At 35.4% G+C, this 15,769-nt stretch overlaps 1 long non-coding RNA gene across 1 annotated transcript in view; it reads left to right on the top strand.

Moving 5' to 3' along the window:
* The first annotated feature begins 2,026 nt into the window (after positions 1–2,026).
* The window catches only part of LOC121940048 (uncharacterized), a 40,612-nt gene continuing 26,869 nt past the window's right edge, over positions 2,027–15,769 (top strand). Inside the window, exon 1 of the long non-coding RNA XR_015775168.1 lies at positions 2,027–2,342. This is a non-coding gene — a long non-coding RNA (uncharacterized LOC121940048). The remainder of the gene's footprint in view (positions 2,343–15,769) is intronic.

Raw genomic sequence — 15,769 nt, 5'->3', positions numbered from 1 at the left:
AGTACTTGGTAATTGGTGCAAATAATGACGAAAAGAAAAAAAAAAAGAAACATGGAATTGTAGTTTGTTTTATGAGTCTTCCTCCATTTTCTTTTTACCCTATAAAACCTGGAGCAACTTCACCTTTATTGTGTAGCTTTCCAGTGCCTTTGGCAAGTGTTTAAACCTTTTTTCTTTCAATGCTCATGCATTTTTCCCTTGTTTTTTTAAGCAATCAAGCCAATTTTGCCTTGGTTTCAAAGGGATAAAAGACAGTGAAAACATATTTTTTAACAAAGCCATGCCAAAGCTTGGTTTTGAGTGACGGCCTGTCTGTGAATGAGTCTGAGGCGCTAAACAGTCAGACCCTAGCAGCTCCATCTTCAGTATCTATGGCTGTTTACAGTATGTTTTGTTTCTGGGGTTCTGAGCAAAGGCAACAACCCTGCAGGGATTAACAAAGTTCACAGGTGGTAGAGTGAGTCCCATTAAAAGTTCAGGTATGAATAGGATAAGAGTTAGACTTATCAGCTGAGCTGCTATAAAGATGAGCAAGACCTCAATCCCTGCCTGTGCCTCCATGCTGCAGGGCTGTAAATATCCACCGGGTTAATGAGGTGTTCCATGTGTAGGAGTGTACATTTACTCACCAATAAACTCCTGCTTGGGACAACATCACTCCTCATTTCTTATAATGGCATTTTAATAGATAGTCATTTAAAAACACGGCTGCAACATCAGTGCAAAGGAAGGCGTCAGGTGTGGGGGGAGGAAAAGGCAGGAGAGCATGTGTGTTTGCATGGCCGTGTGTATGCGAGTGCTGAGTACCGCAAATGGAAGGATAGAAGGGAAAATGACAAAAAAAAGGGCACACAGGAGACAGATTAATAAACATTTTAAAAACAATAGTGTTTTCTGAAAAGAACCCAAACATACAGTTTCCTTCCTCTTCTGCATTTACACTTTGAGCTATAAATCTAGGATGCTAACAGGCAGGTGGCTGTCTGCTTCTTCAGAGCTGCCACTGGACCGTTTGCTGTGTTTACATCATTTCATAAAGTTTATTTTCCAGTCATACATCAAACAATTAAACAAGGTTAGAGTGGATGACTACAAATTGTGAATTACAGTAAGAAAGATAGCTGCAGTTTCAAATAATTCCCCACTCAAGTGGGGGAGTTTTGGGCAAACATAATGCTGCAGATTACATACCAGCTGATTTGAATACACTACAGATTATGATTAGATTATGGATGAATTAATTATATTTGCCTATTAAGAGCAGTGTGATCATTACAATCCATCCGAGAAAAGAAAAGATGTGGAGAAATCCCCTGCAGCAACAGGAAATGAAAATAATATTTCTAAAAGTTAGTAAATAAGACAAGTACTTGCGCATTTAATATAGCCTGTATTAACTGTGCTGTTCAAAGCTGTATCGTTGACTTTTCTGCCAGGGTAACACAATTTAGTTAGAAATGACCATATATATGCTGCTTGTGTCTCAGATGGGTCAAGCACATATTTTTAATTATATTATCTTTGACATTATAGTTTGTGTGTTAATACCTTCCAACCTGTTCACAGTACTTTGTTAAAGACAAATATGAGCCAAGGATACTGGTGGAGTTTTTTGGGGTTTTTTTTAAATCTTGTCCAACTTTTCTTGTGCGCTCTTTATCTTTATCTTTCTGTGAGGGTAATACATCTCACAAATAGAGAGTCAGATTTGTGATAAAAAAAGAAAAATGCATTATGTTATGGTTGTTGTAGTTACCTCAGAAAAAGTGTAATGCCCACACATGCTGCAACCCAGCTGATTTCAGTGGGTTACTCTCTTGCACACAGTCTTGTTTTTATTTTTTACATTGAAAAGTTAATTCTGACCTGTTGCACATCGTAGACTACATACACCTGCAAACAGGTAACGGCATTGCTTCATATCCTGATATGCTATGAACATATTCATAGAAAAAAAATCTAATCAAATCATAGGGTGCCTTTAAAAAAAAAAAAAAAAAAAAAAAAAAACTCTTGATGGCGGAGTGAGTATCGCGAGAACCGGACGGTGAGATCGCACATGGCGGCGTCCTGTCTTCACATGTAAACAGAAAGAGCAGCAGAGTGTAAAAGAAGTTACATTAAATTTCATCTACAATTAGAACTGCACTTCCCCCCTCTTTTTTTCATCTGTGTTTCACTCGAAACAGATTGATTTCACGGTGGAGTATTTTTTGGACTTTCATGAGCTTTCATTGACCGGCACTACTACCAGCAGCACAACATGGAAACCAACGTCGCCTGAAGGAAAAAAACAAGATTCATCCACAGCGACAGAGGACTTGAAGACAACAACAATCGGGGTCAGTTTTCTCTCCAGTATCAATTAAAAACCTTCGACCTTGTCATCTCACTTCACGAAGAAATAAAACAGCTAAAATCAAGCCTGGAAGTCGCCCACAGTCACATCACATCTGTTGAAAGGGTTAACGCCGCACTACGGTCATCCGGTAAAACACTCATCGAACAAATATAAATCTTCACCAAAGAAAACAAAGCCACAAAAGAGACTATCCTGGACCTACACTCTAAGAAATGAAATGTTGGATTTACTTAATTTACTTATGTCAACCGGTCCGATGAAACTGGAATGACTAACTGGGAAACAGACCGGGAAATTGAGTATTACTACATGCTGTAAAGTCTGTCTCAAGTAAATTCAGTAACTTTATGATGTAGTAATAAACTGACATACTTAAGGTGACTTTACTTAATAATGTTAAATTTACTTGAGACTATTATGTTGTGGTTATGTTGCAGGATTTTGTTGATTGGACTTAACTTGTCTGTTTTCTCTTTGCTAAACCAATGTGAGCTCAAATAAATACAATTCACCTCTGTATACTTCACCTGACTTTAATTAAAAAAAAAAAACAGGTCACGGAGAAAAATGTGTTGAACACCTTGAGTAAACATGTCCCTATTTGTCTGTTCAAACCTTTTTTAATATTGACTTCAGCTAAAAAGTCAGACTTAAGATCATTGTGTAAAATTACACAGTTAAGCCCAGCCAACTAAAGAATACTCAACTTTTGTGAAAACTTTTTACCTCAAAAAAAGGAGGTCAACTGATGTGATGTTTAGGTTAACAACACTATTAAAGGATTTGAATATGTTATCAAAAACAACATACAGTTAATAATAATATATATTTAAAAAAAAGAGACATGTAAGTTTAATTCAACTCTTAAGTTTCAAATACATATACATTTTAAAAATGAGGTCAACTAAAATGATTACTTAAAGGTAATCAATTTCAACAAAGTTTTGAGTCTCATGAATGTTTACTTTTTCAGTGCAAAAAACATCTGTTTGACCTTTAAATGAGGACATATTAAAAATATTTAAAATTCCAGCTGCTGACATATTTTAGTATTAGGTTTGGTTGTATATTTGCATTATTTATAAAAAAGAAAACAGTATGCTTAACATGCTTAACATGCGTAACACAGTGTTGGCACAATTTGGGAGAACTGATAGCATTTTGTTAAACAAACCTTTGAAGGACCATGTCACCTATTGTCATACAGAAAACTTGGAGGGAACAAATAACAGCTATGTAACCTCTGCCCAAAGACCTGTCACTTCTCTTTTTTTTTCATCAATTAATATGATATTTTTCTCAAGTGATTGTCTGCTGTCACACAAGTGAAAAACATACCTGAGCGTGGAGTCCAGAGGAAAATGTTGCAAAAAATGTTGCAAATGTTGCGTTAATTGAATTTTATTTCTATTAATTACATTTTAGGAAGTAACATAATGTATTTGTTTGAAAAGAACAAAATACACATCATCTGATATAGTAAGTGTGCCACTATAATTCATATCACTTAATAATCCATGAAATTGAAGGATGATAAAGGATGAGGCAAAGCATTCAGAAACACATTTTGAGCACTGGGCAGCCACTGAAATGGATGTCCTCACACTAAGCATGTGAGGGAAAGTATGGAAAAAGCACCAGTTTTAATTCAGGTTAACACAAGCAGTGTGTTTTAAGCTTAAGCTTGGTTGCTTAAATGCAGCGTAACACACTATTGTAAATCCAAATCCCCTTGCTATTACAATAATGCAATGGAAATCTGTTGTTTTATTTGCAAAAAATGCACATCTTCAGTAGTTTCACACTCATAAAGAGTTATGTAATGCAAACAACACCTGTCCTTGTTTCATTTCTTAGAGTGTACAAACCCAAAGTATGCGCAACAATCTCATCTTCTCCAGCATTCCCGAAACTACACCCGACAGCTAGTAGTGTAAAGATCCATCGATCTGCATCGATATATCGATTGAATAAGCAACGATCATGTAACATCGATGCAAAATGTAAACATCGATCCATATCATCCTCGTTCAGCCGTTATTGAGTTTTATACATTAGTGAAGGTCTTGTTGTTAATCCACGTTTTAAGGACACACACAAATTAACTACACACAGAGATCAAACAATTAACAAAGGCCCACTCACACTAACATAACACAAACACTCAACGTAATTACATGGAATGTGCGCGGCATTCACACTCAGACTAAAGGGACAAAAATATTCAATGAAACAATATATTCAATACAAAACTTGTGATTGTTTCATTTCAATCGTACACTTAACCACAATCACACGCGCACACACAGATATTCTGTTATTTAATTTCCACTGTCTCTTTTTACTGTAATGCATTTTCTCCTGTTAGGCAATGGGGATGTGACACGGGGCCTGGCTGGTTAGCATGGTGGGGGGCTGTGGTGGTCATGCGGCTGTGCAGCCTGGGCTCAGGCGGGAGGTTGAGGTAGGCCGTGGCTGCCGGGGCTTACTACCCTCTCTCTAAAAAGAAGAGGAACAAAATTTAAAAATCTGAAATATGAATACAGTCAAAGGAAACAGTTGCTCTGCACTGGACAAACTCCCTCCTAAGTAGTCTGGAAGTGGTCAAGCACCTACCTGCAGAAGTCTTCTGTTAAAATAAAAATGTGACCTAAAGTAATCACAAAACCAACAACACAGCTGGTATTTAAGAAGGGCAAAAAAAGAGAGAGGGAGAGTTTGTGGGGTGCCCTTTGCACCCCCTCCCTCCTGGATATGTCTCACTGGGGCATTCGGTCGTGGTGCTGTGGGGTTTTGGGTGGGGGTGGTCCCACGCTTGCCTCCCCTCTGCACTTGTCAGGTCTTGCTCCTCATCCCTGTGTCTTTGCACATTTTATCACAATTTTTGTTGTTGTTTATTTGAATTTTTAAATTTTTTTTTCACCCTCTCTCTGCCACATACCCCACAATCAACCTATCCAGAATCAAACACAGACACATAGCACTCCTCACATACAATAATCAAAACATGGACACACACTCACACACTACCCACATATACCCTTCCTAAAATATTCTAATATATAATCTCTATTGGACTCCTGCCAATACACATTACACATCTGCTTCATCTCATTATACATGTTGTATGTTGTATGTATGTATGAATGTGTGAATGTGTGTTTGTATGTATCTGTGTATCTATGTATGTATCTTTGTATTGCCCTCTCGATATGTCACTCCTTGTCATTATTTCACACAAAAAAACCTCACCAAAAAAACCAAAGCTGTGTAGTGTGAAAAATTTCATAAAAATGTCATAATATGTCATGAAAATGTTGAATAATGTTATAGCATGGTATTAAAATGTAATGGAAAAGTATAGTGTGCCATATAATATATTGTATATAGAGTCATCGTATAGTTTGTCACAAAAACTGTAAAAAGCATCATTGTAGATTATTTGCAGTCAAATTCATAATCATAATATAAAAGAAATCATAATATAGTATGCCATCAAATGTAATGAAAAAGTTGCAGAATAGTGTACCATGAAACATAATATATTATGTCATGAAAAAGGGTCACAATATAGTATACCATGACAAATATAAAATTAAAGTAACTATAGTTCGACATTTAAAAAATACATAATATAGTATATCATAAACTCATATCTTCATTATGCTATGTCATGAAGATGTCATTTAAAAAGGTGTAGTGTAATATGCCATAAAATGTCATTAAAAAAGTTATAGTATAGTTTGCAAAAAAGACTTTGTTGGGTCATCAAAAGCCAATCACGATGTTCATCAGTGCTGCATCATCTAAAGAGGACGGCATTAGAGCCACATCCCTATTCTTAATCCCTAATCCGTAATTTGTGTTGAAACTTGGGTTAAAGTAAACATATTTCTTAAGCATATCGAAAAAATCCAATGAAAAATGAATAGCTTTCACTGAGGATTTGAAAAAAAAAAATTAGACATCCAGTAGAATGTACAGTGGATCTGAGTGTCATAAGGGAAAAAACTGTTTAATTAGAGAAATAATGGTTTGATTTGATTTTCTAATGACACCATTATCTTATACCGCATCCTATTAATAATGTTCACAAAATTATAATAATAAGGCCAAAAACAACATCCTATAGCATATCAAAAAAATTGAGAAAAAACTGAATAGTATAATATGGCAAAAAAAACGTCAAATTTTGACATGTCGAAAAAAAGACTGACAACGACATATTATAGCTTGTACAGTCGCGTACATAGCATGCAATATCAAATAAAAGGCCAAAAACATAACAATATAGGATTTTTTAAAAAAATGGCCATAAACCGCATGCTATGTACTGGCAAAAAATTTCAAATTTAGACTTTTCCAAAAAATGGCTGAAAACAGCTTATTGTAGTTCATAGAGATGCGTCATAGTATAGCATGTGGAAGAAAAGGGTCCAAAAAGGCCACAAACATCATAATATAACATGTCATAAAACTGGCCAAAAAACGCATGCTATAGTATGGCAAAAAACCTCAAATCCTGACTTTTCAAAAAAATGGCTGAAAACGGCCTATTATAGCTCGTAGAGGCGCATCATGGTATAGCATGTAGAAAAAAGGGTCCTCCTTATTTTGATTAGTAGTGATGCTTCATAGCATAGCTTATCAGAAAAACGGCTAAAAAAAGGCAAAAAAATCATAATTTAGCATTTCCAAAAATTGGCCGAAAAACTTTGACCGCTCCTAAAAAATGGCTGAAAACCACTTAGAATAACTCATAGAGACGCATCATAGCATAGAAAGTGGGAATAAAAGCCATAAAGGGCCAAAAACCTCATATTTTAGCGTGTCCAAAAAATATGGTCGACAACGCAATAGTATAGTATGGCGAAAAAAGTCAAATTTTGACCCCTCCTAAGAATGGCTGAAAACCACTTAGCATAACTCGTAGAGACGTGTTATACCATAAAAAGTGAAAATAAAAGCCAAAAAAGGCCAAAAACCTCATATTTTAGCGTGTCAAAAAAAATGGTCAGCAAGGCAATAGTACAGTGTGGCGAAAAAAGTCAAATTTTGACACCTCTTAAAAATGGCTGAAAACCACTTAGAATAACTCGTAGAGACGTGTTATAGCATACAAAGTGGAAATAATGGCCAAAAAAGGCCAAAAACCTCATATTTTAGCATGTCCAAAAAAAAACGATCAACAAGGCAATAGTATAGTATGGCGAAAAAGTCAAATTTTGACACCTCTTAAAAATGGCTGAAAACCACTTAGAATAAGTCGTAGAGACGTGTTATGGCATACAAAGTGGAAATAAAGGCCAGAAAAGGCCAAAAACCTCATATTTTAGCATGTCCAAAAAAAATGGTCAACAAGGCAATAGTATAGTATGGCGAAAAAGTCAAATTTTGACCCCTCTTGAAAATGGCTAAAAACCACTTAGAATAACTCGTAGAGACCTGTTATAGCATACAAAGTGGAAATAAAGGCCAAAAAAGGCCAAAAACCTCATATTTTAGCATGTCCAAAAAAATGGTCGACAAGGCAATAGTATAGTATGGCGAAAAAGTCAAATTTTGACCCCTCTTAAAAATGGCTGAAAACCACTTAGAATAACTCGTACAGACGTGTTATAGCATACAAAGTGGAAATCAAGGCCAAAAAAAGCCAAAAACCTCATATTTTAGCATGTCCAAAAAAAAAAACCTTCAACAAGGCAATAGTATAGTATGGCGAAAAAGTCAAATTTTGACCCCTCTTAAAAATGGCTGAAAACCACTTAGAATAACTCGTAGAGACGTGTTATAGCATACAAAGTGGAAATAAAGGCCAAAAAAGGCCAAAAACCTCATATTTTAGCATGTCCAAAAAAAAACGTTCAACAAGGCAATAGTATAGTATGGCGAAAAAGTCAAATTTTGACACCTCTTAAAAATGGCTGAAAACCACTTAGAATAACTCGTAGAGACGTGTTATAGCATACAAAGTGGAAATAAAGGCCAAAAAAGGCCAAAAACCTCATATTTTAGCGTGTCCAAAAAAAATGGTTGACAAGGCAATAGTATAGTATGGCGAAAAAGTCAAATTTTGGCCCCCTCTTAAAATTGGCTGAAAACCACTTAGAATAACTCGTAGAGACCTGTTATAACATACAAAGTGAAAATAAAGGCCAAAATAAGCCAAAAACCTCATATTTTAGCATGTCCAAACAAAATGGTCCACAAGGCAATAGTATAGTATGGCGAAAAAGTCAAATTTTGGCCCCCTCCTAAAAATGGCTTAAAACCACTTAGAATAACTCGTAGAGACGTGTTATAACATACAAAGTGGAAATCAAGGCCAAAAAAAGCCAAAAACCTCATATTTTAGCATGTCCAAAAAAAATGGTCAACAAGGCAATAGTATAGTATGGCGAAAAAGTCAAATTTTGACCCCTCTTGAAAATGGCTAAAAACCACTTAGAATAACTCGTAGAGACCTGTTATAGCATACAAAGTGGAAATAAAGGCCAAAAAAGGCCAAAAACCTCATATTTTAGCATGTCCAAAAAAAAACGATCAACAAGGCAATAGTATAGTATGGTGAAAAAGTCAAATTTTGACACCTCTTAAAAATGGCTGAAACCACTTAGAATAACTCGTAGAGACGTGTTATAGCATACAAAGTGGAAATCAAGGCGAAAAAAGGCCAAAAACCTCATATGTTAGCGTGTCCAAAAAAAATGGTCGACAAGGCAATAGTATAGTATGGCGAAAAAGTCAAATTTTGGCCCCCTCTTAAAATTGGCTGAAAACCACTTAGAATAACTCGTAGAGACGTGTTATAACATACAAAGTGAAAATCAAGGCCAAAAAAAGCCAAAAACCTCATATTTTAACATGTCCAAAAAAAATGGTCAACAAGGCAATAGTATAGTATGGCGAAAAAGTCAAATTTTGACCCCTCTTGAAAATGGCTGAAAACCACTTAGAATAACTCGTAGAGACACGTCATAGCATACAAAGTGGAAATAAAGGCCAGAAAAGGCCAAAAACCTAATATTTTAGCAAGTCCAAAAAAAAACATTCAACAAGGCAATAGTATAGTATGGCGAAAAAGTCAAATTTTGACCCCTCTTGAAAATGGCTAAAACCACTTAGAATAACTCATAGAGACGTGTTATAGCATACAAATTGGAAATAAAGGCCCAAAAAGGCCAAAAACCTCATATTTTAGCATGTCCAAAAAAATGGTCGACAAGGCAATAGTATAGTATGGCGAAAAAGTCAAATTTTGACCCCTCCTAAAAATGGCTGAAAACCACTTAGAATAACTCGTAGAGACGTGTTATAGCATACAAAGTGGAAATCAAGGCCAAAAAAAGCCAAAAACCTCATATTTTAGCATGTCCAAAAAAAATGGTCGACAAGGCAATAGTATAGTATGGCAAAAAAGTCAAATTTTGACCCCTCTTGAAAATGGCTGAAAACCACTTAGAATAACTCGTAGAGACACGTCATAGCATACAAAGTGGAAATAAAGGCCAGAAAAGGCCAAAAACCTCATATTTTAGCATGTCCAAAAAAAAACATTCAACAAGGCAATAGTATAGTATGGCGAAAAAGTCAAATTTTGACCCCTCTTGAAAATGGCTAAAACCACTTAGAATAACTCATAGAGACGTGTTATAGCATACAAATTGGAAATAAAGGCCCAAAAAGGCCAAAAACCTCATATTTTAGCGTGTCCAAAAAAAATGGTCAGCAAGGCAATAGTACAGTATGGCGAAAAAAGTCCAATTTTGACTCCTCCTAAAAATGGTTGGAAACCACTTAGAATAACTCGTAGAGACGTGTTAAAGCATACAAAGTGGAAATAAAGGCCAAAAAAGGCCAAAAACCTCATATTTTAGCATGTCCAAAAAAAAACGTTCAACAAGGCAATAGTATAGTATGGCGAAAAAGTCAAATTTTGACTCCTCTTGAAAATGGCTGAAAACCACTTAGAATAACTCATAGAGACGTGTTATAGCATACGAAGTGGAAATAAAGGCCAAAAAAGGCCAAAAACCTCATATTTTAGCATGTCCAAAAAAAATGGTCAACAAGGCAATAGTATAGTATGGCGAAAAAGTCAAATTTTGACACCTCTTAAAAATGGCTGAAAACCACTTAGAATAACTCGTAGAGACGTGTTATAGCATACAAAGTGGAAATAATGGCCAAAAAAGGCCAAAAACCTCATATTTTAGCATGTCCAAAAAAAAACGATCAACAAGGCAATAGTATAGTATGGCGAAAAAGTCAAATTTTGGCACCTCTTAAAAATGGCTGAAAACCACTTAGAATAAGTCGTAGAGACGTGTTATGGCATACAAAGTGGAAATAAAGGCCAACAAAGGCCAAAAAACTCATATTTTAGCATGTCCAAAAAAATGGTCGACAAGGCAATAGTATAGTATGGCGAAAAAGTCAAATTTTGACCCCTCTTGAAAATGGCTAAAAACCACTTAGAATAACTCGTAGAGACCTGTTATAGCATACAAAGTGGAAATAAATGCCAAAAAAAGCCAAAAACCTCATATTTTAGCATGTCCAAAAAAAAATGGTCAACAAGGCAATAGTATAGTATGGCGAAAAAGTCAAATTTTGACCCCTCTTGAAAATGGCTGAAAACCACTTAGAATAACTCGTAGAGACGTGTTATAGCATACAAAGTGGAAATAAAGGCCAAAAAAGGCCAAAAACCTCATATTTTAGCATGTCCAAAAAAAAACGTTCAACAAGGCAATAGTATAGTATGGCGAAAAAGTCAAATTTTGACACCTCTTAAAAATGGCTGAAAACCACTTAGAATAACTCGTAGAGACGTGTTATAGCATACAAAGTGGAAATAAAGGCCAAAAAAGGCCAAAAACCTCATATTTTAGCATGTCCAAAAAAAATGGTCAACAAGGCAATAGTATAGTATGGCGAAAAAGTCAAATTTTGACACCTCTTAAAAATGGCCGAAAACCACTTAGAATAACTCGTAGAGACGTGTTATAGCATACAAAGTGGAAATAAAGGCCAAAAAAGGCCAAAAACCTCATATTTTAGCGTGTCCAAAAAAAAGTTTGACAAGGCAAGAGCATAGTATGGCGAAAAAAGTCAAATTTTGGCCCCCTCTTAAAATTGGCTGAAAACCACTTAGAATAACTCGTAGAGACCTGTTATAACATACAAAGTGAAAATAAAGGCCAAAATAAGCCAAAAACCTCATATTTTAGCATGTCCAAAAAAAATGGTCAACAAGGCAATAGTATAGTATGGCGAAAAAGTCAAATTTTGACCCCACTTGAAAATGGCTAAAAACCACTTAGAATAACTCGTAGAGACCTGTTATAGCATACAAAGTGGAAATAAAGGCCAGAAAAGGCCAAAAACCTCATATTTTAGCATGTCCAAAAAAAAACGTTCAACAAGGCAATAGTACAGTGTGGCGAAAAAGTCAAATTTTGACACCTCTTAAAAATGGCTGAAACCACTTAGAATAACTCGTAGAGACGTGTTATAGCATACAAAGTGGAAATCAAGGCGAAAAAAGGCCAAAAACCTCATATTTTAGCATGTCCAAAAAAATGGTCGACAAGGCAATAGTATAGTATGGCGAAAAAGTCAAATTTTGGCCCCCTCTTAAAATTGGCTGAAAACCACTTAGAATAACTCGTAGAGACGTGTTATAACATACAAAGTGAAAATCAAGGCCAAAAAAAGCCAAAAACCTCATATTTTAACATGTCCAAAAAAAATGGTCAACAAGGCAATAGTATAGTATGGCGAAAAAGTCAAATTTTGACCCCTCTTGAAAATGGCTGAAAACCACTTAGAATAACTCGTAGAGACACGTCATAGCATACAAAGTGGAAATAAAGGCCAGAAAAGGCCAAAAACCTAATATTTTAGCATGTCCAAAAAAAAACATTCAACAAGGCAATAGTATAGTATGGCGAAAAAGTCAAATTTTGACCCCTCTTGAAAATGGCTGAAAACCACTTAGAATAACTCATAGAGACGTGTTATAGCATACAAAGTGGAAATCAAGGCCAAAAAAAGCCAGAAACCTCATATTTTAGCATGTCCAAAAAAAATGGTCAACAAGGCAATAGTATAGTATGGCGAAAAAGTCAAATTTTGACACCTCTTGAAAATGGCTAAAAACCACTTAGAATAAATCGTAGAGACCTGTTATAGCATACAAAGTGGAAATAAAGGCCAAAAAAAGCCAAAAACCTCATATTTTAGCATGTCCAAAAAAAATGGTCAACAAGGCAATAGTATAGTATGGCGAAAAAGTCAAATTTTGACACCTCTTAAAAATGGCCGAAAACCACTTAGAATAACTCGTAGAGACGTGTTATAGCATACAAAGTGGAAATAAAGGCCAAAAAAGGCCAAAAAACTCATATTTTAGCATGTCCAAAAAAATGGTCGACAAGGCAATAGTATAGTATGGCGAAAAAGTCAAATTTTGGCCCCTCTTAAAAATGGCTGAAAACCACTTAGAATAACTCGTACAGACGTGTTATAGCATACAAAGTGGAAATCAATGCCAAAAAAAGCCAAAAACCTCATATTTTAGCATGTCCAAAAAAATGGTCGACAAGGCAATAGTATAGTATGGCTAAAAAAGTCAAATTTTGACCCCTCTTAAAAATGGCTGAAAACCACTTAGAATAACTCGTAGAGACGTGTTATAGCATACAAAGTGGAAATAAAGGCCAACAAAGGCCAAAAAACTCATATTTTAGCATGTCCAAAAAAATGGTCGACAAGGCAATAGTATAGTATGGCGAAAAAGTCAAATTTTGGCCCCCTCTTAAAATTGGCTGAAAACCACTTAGAATAACTCGTAGAGACGTGTTATAACATACAAAGTGGAAATCAATGCCAAAAAAAGCCAAAAACCTCATATTTTAGCATGTCCAAAAAAAATGGTCAACAAGGCAATAGTATAGTATGGCGAAAAAGTCAAATTTTGACCCCTCTTGAAAATGGCTAAAAACCACTTAGAATAACTCGTAGAGACCTGTTATAGCATACAAAGTGGAAATAAAGGCCAAAAAAGGCCAAAAACCTCATATTTTAGCATGTCCAAAAAAAAACATTCAACAAGGCAATAGTATAGTATGGCGAAAAAGTCAAATTTTGACCCCTCTTGAAAATGGCTGAAAACCACTTAGAATAACTCGTAGAGACGTGTTATAGCATACAAAGTGGAAATAAAGGCCAAAAAGGCCAAAAACCTCATATTTTAGCATGTCCAAAAAAATGGTCAACAAGGCAATAGTATAGTATGGCGAAAAAGTCAAATTTTGACACCTCTTAAAAATGGCCGAAAACCACTTAGAATAACTCGTAGAGACGTGTTATAGCATACAAAGTGGAAATAAAGGCCAAAAAAGGCCAAAAACCTCATATTTTAGCATGTCCAAAAAAATGGTCGACAAGGCAATAGTATAGTATGGCGAAAAAGTCAAATTTTGACCCCTCTTGAAAATGGCTGAAAACCACTTAGAATAACTCGTAGAGACCTGTTATAGCATACAAAGTGGGAATAAAGGCCAAAAAAGGCCAAAAACCTCATATTTTAGTGTGTCCAAAAAAATGGTCGACAAGGCAATAGTATAGTATGGCGAAAAAGTCAAATTTTGACCCCTCCTAAAAATGGCTGAAAACCACTTAGAATAACTCGTAGAGACGTGTTATAACATACAAAGTGAAAATAAAGGCCAAAAAAAGCCAAAAACCTCATATTTTAGCATGTCCAAAAAAAATGGTCGACAAGGCAATAGTATAGTATGGCGAAAAAGTCAAATTTTGACCCCTCTTAAAATTGGCTGAAAACCACTTAGAATAACTCGTAGAGACGTGTTATAACATACAAAGTGGAAATCAAGGCCAAAAAAAGCCAAAAACCTCATATTTTAGCATGTCCAAAAAAAATGGTCAACAAGGCAATAGTATAGTATGGCGAAAAAGTCAAATTTTGACACCTCTTAAAAATGGCCGAAAACCACTTAGAATAACTCGTAGAGACGTGTTATAGCATACAAAGTGGAAATAAAGGCCAAAAAGGCCAAAAACCTCATATTTTAGCATGTCCAAAAAAATGGTCAACAAGGCAATAGTATAGTATGGCGAAAAAGTCAAATTTGACACCTCTTAAAATTGGCTGAAAACCACTTAGAATAACTCGTAGAGACTTGTTATAGCATACAAAGTGGAAATAAAGGCCAAAAAAGGCCAAAAACCTCATATTTTAGCATGTCCAAAAAAATGGTCGACAAGGCAATAGTATAGTATGGCGAAAAAGTCAAATTTTGGCCCCGTCTTAAAATTGGCTGAAAACCACTTAGAATAACTCGTAGAGACGTGTTATAACATACAAAGTGGAAATAAAGGCCAAAAAAGGCCAAAAACCTCATATTTTAGCATGTCCAAAAAAATGGTCGACAAGGCAATAGTATAGTATGGCGAAAAAGTCAAATTTTGACCCCTCTTAAAAATGGCTGAAAACCACTTAGAATAACTCGTAGAGACGTGTTATAGCATACAAAGTGGAAATAAAGGCCAAAAAAGGCCAAAAAACTCATATTTTAGCATGTCCAAAAAAATGGTCAACAAGGCAATAGTATAGTATGGCGAAAAAGTCAAATTTTGCCCCCTCTTAAAATTGGCTGAAAACCACTTAGAATAACTCAGAGAGACGTGTTATAACATACAAAGTGGAAATAAAGGCCAAAAAAGCCAAAAACCTCATATTTTAGCATGTCCAAAAAAATGGTCAACAAGGCAATAGTATAGTATGGCTTAAAAAGTCAAATTTTGACCCCTCTTAAAATGGCTAAAAACCACTAAAAATAACTCGTAGAGACGTATTATAGCATACAAAGTGGAAATAAAGGCCAAAAAAGGCCAAAAAACTCATATTTTAGCATGTCCAAAAAAATGGTCAACAAGGCAATAGTATAGTATGGCGAAAAAAGTCAAATTTTGACACCTCTTAAAAATGGCTGAAAACCACATAGAATAACTCGTAGAGACGTGTTATAACATACAAAGTGGAAATAAAGGCCAAAAAAGGCCAAAAACCTCATATTTTAGCATGTCCAAAAAAATGGTCGACAAGGCAATAGTATAGTATGGCGAAAAAGTCAAATTTTGACCCCTCCTAAAAATGGCTGAAAACCACTTAGAATAACTCGTAGAGACGTGTTATAACATACAAAGTGGAAATAAAGGCCAAAAAAGGCCAAAAACCTCATATTTTAGCATGTCCAAAAAAATGGTCGACAAGGCAATAGTATAGTATGGCGAAAAAGTCAAATTTTGACCCCTCTTGAAAATGGCTGAAAACCACTTAGAATAACTCGTAGAGACGTGTTATAACATACAAAGTGG

This window comes from Plectropomus leopardus, chromosome 20 (genome assembly GCF_026936395.1).
Source record: "Plectropomus leopardus strain MGB_pleo_1.0 chromosome 20, ASM2693639v1, whole genome shotgun sequence".
NCBI lineage: Eukaryota > Metazoa > Chordata > Actinopteri > Perciformes > Serranidae > Plectropomus > Plectropomus leopardus.
The sequence above is the reverse complement of the archived record's forward strand: the minus strand, read 5'-3'. Positions and strand labels throughout refer to the sequence as shown.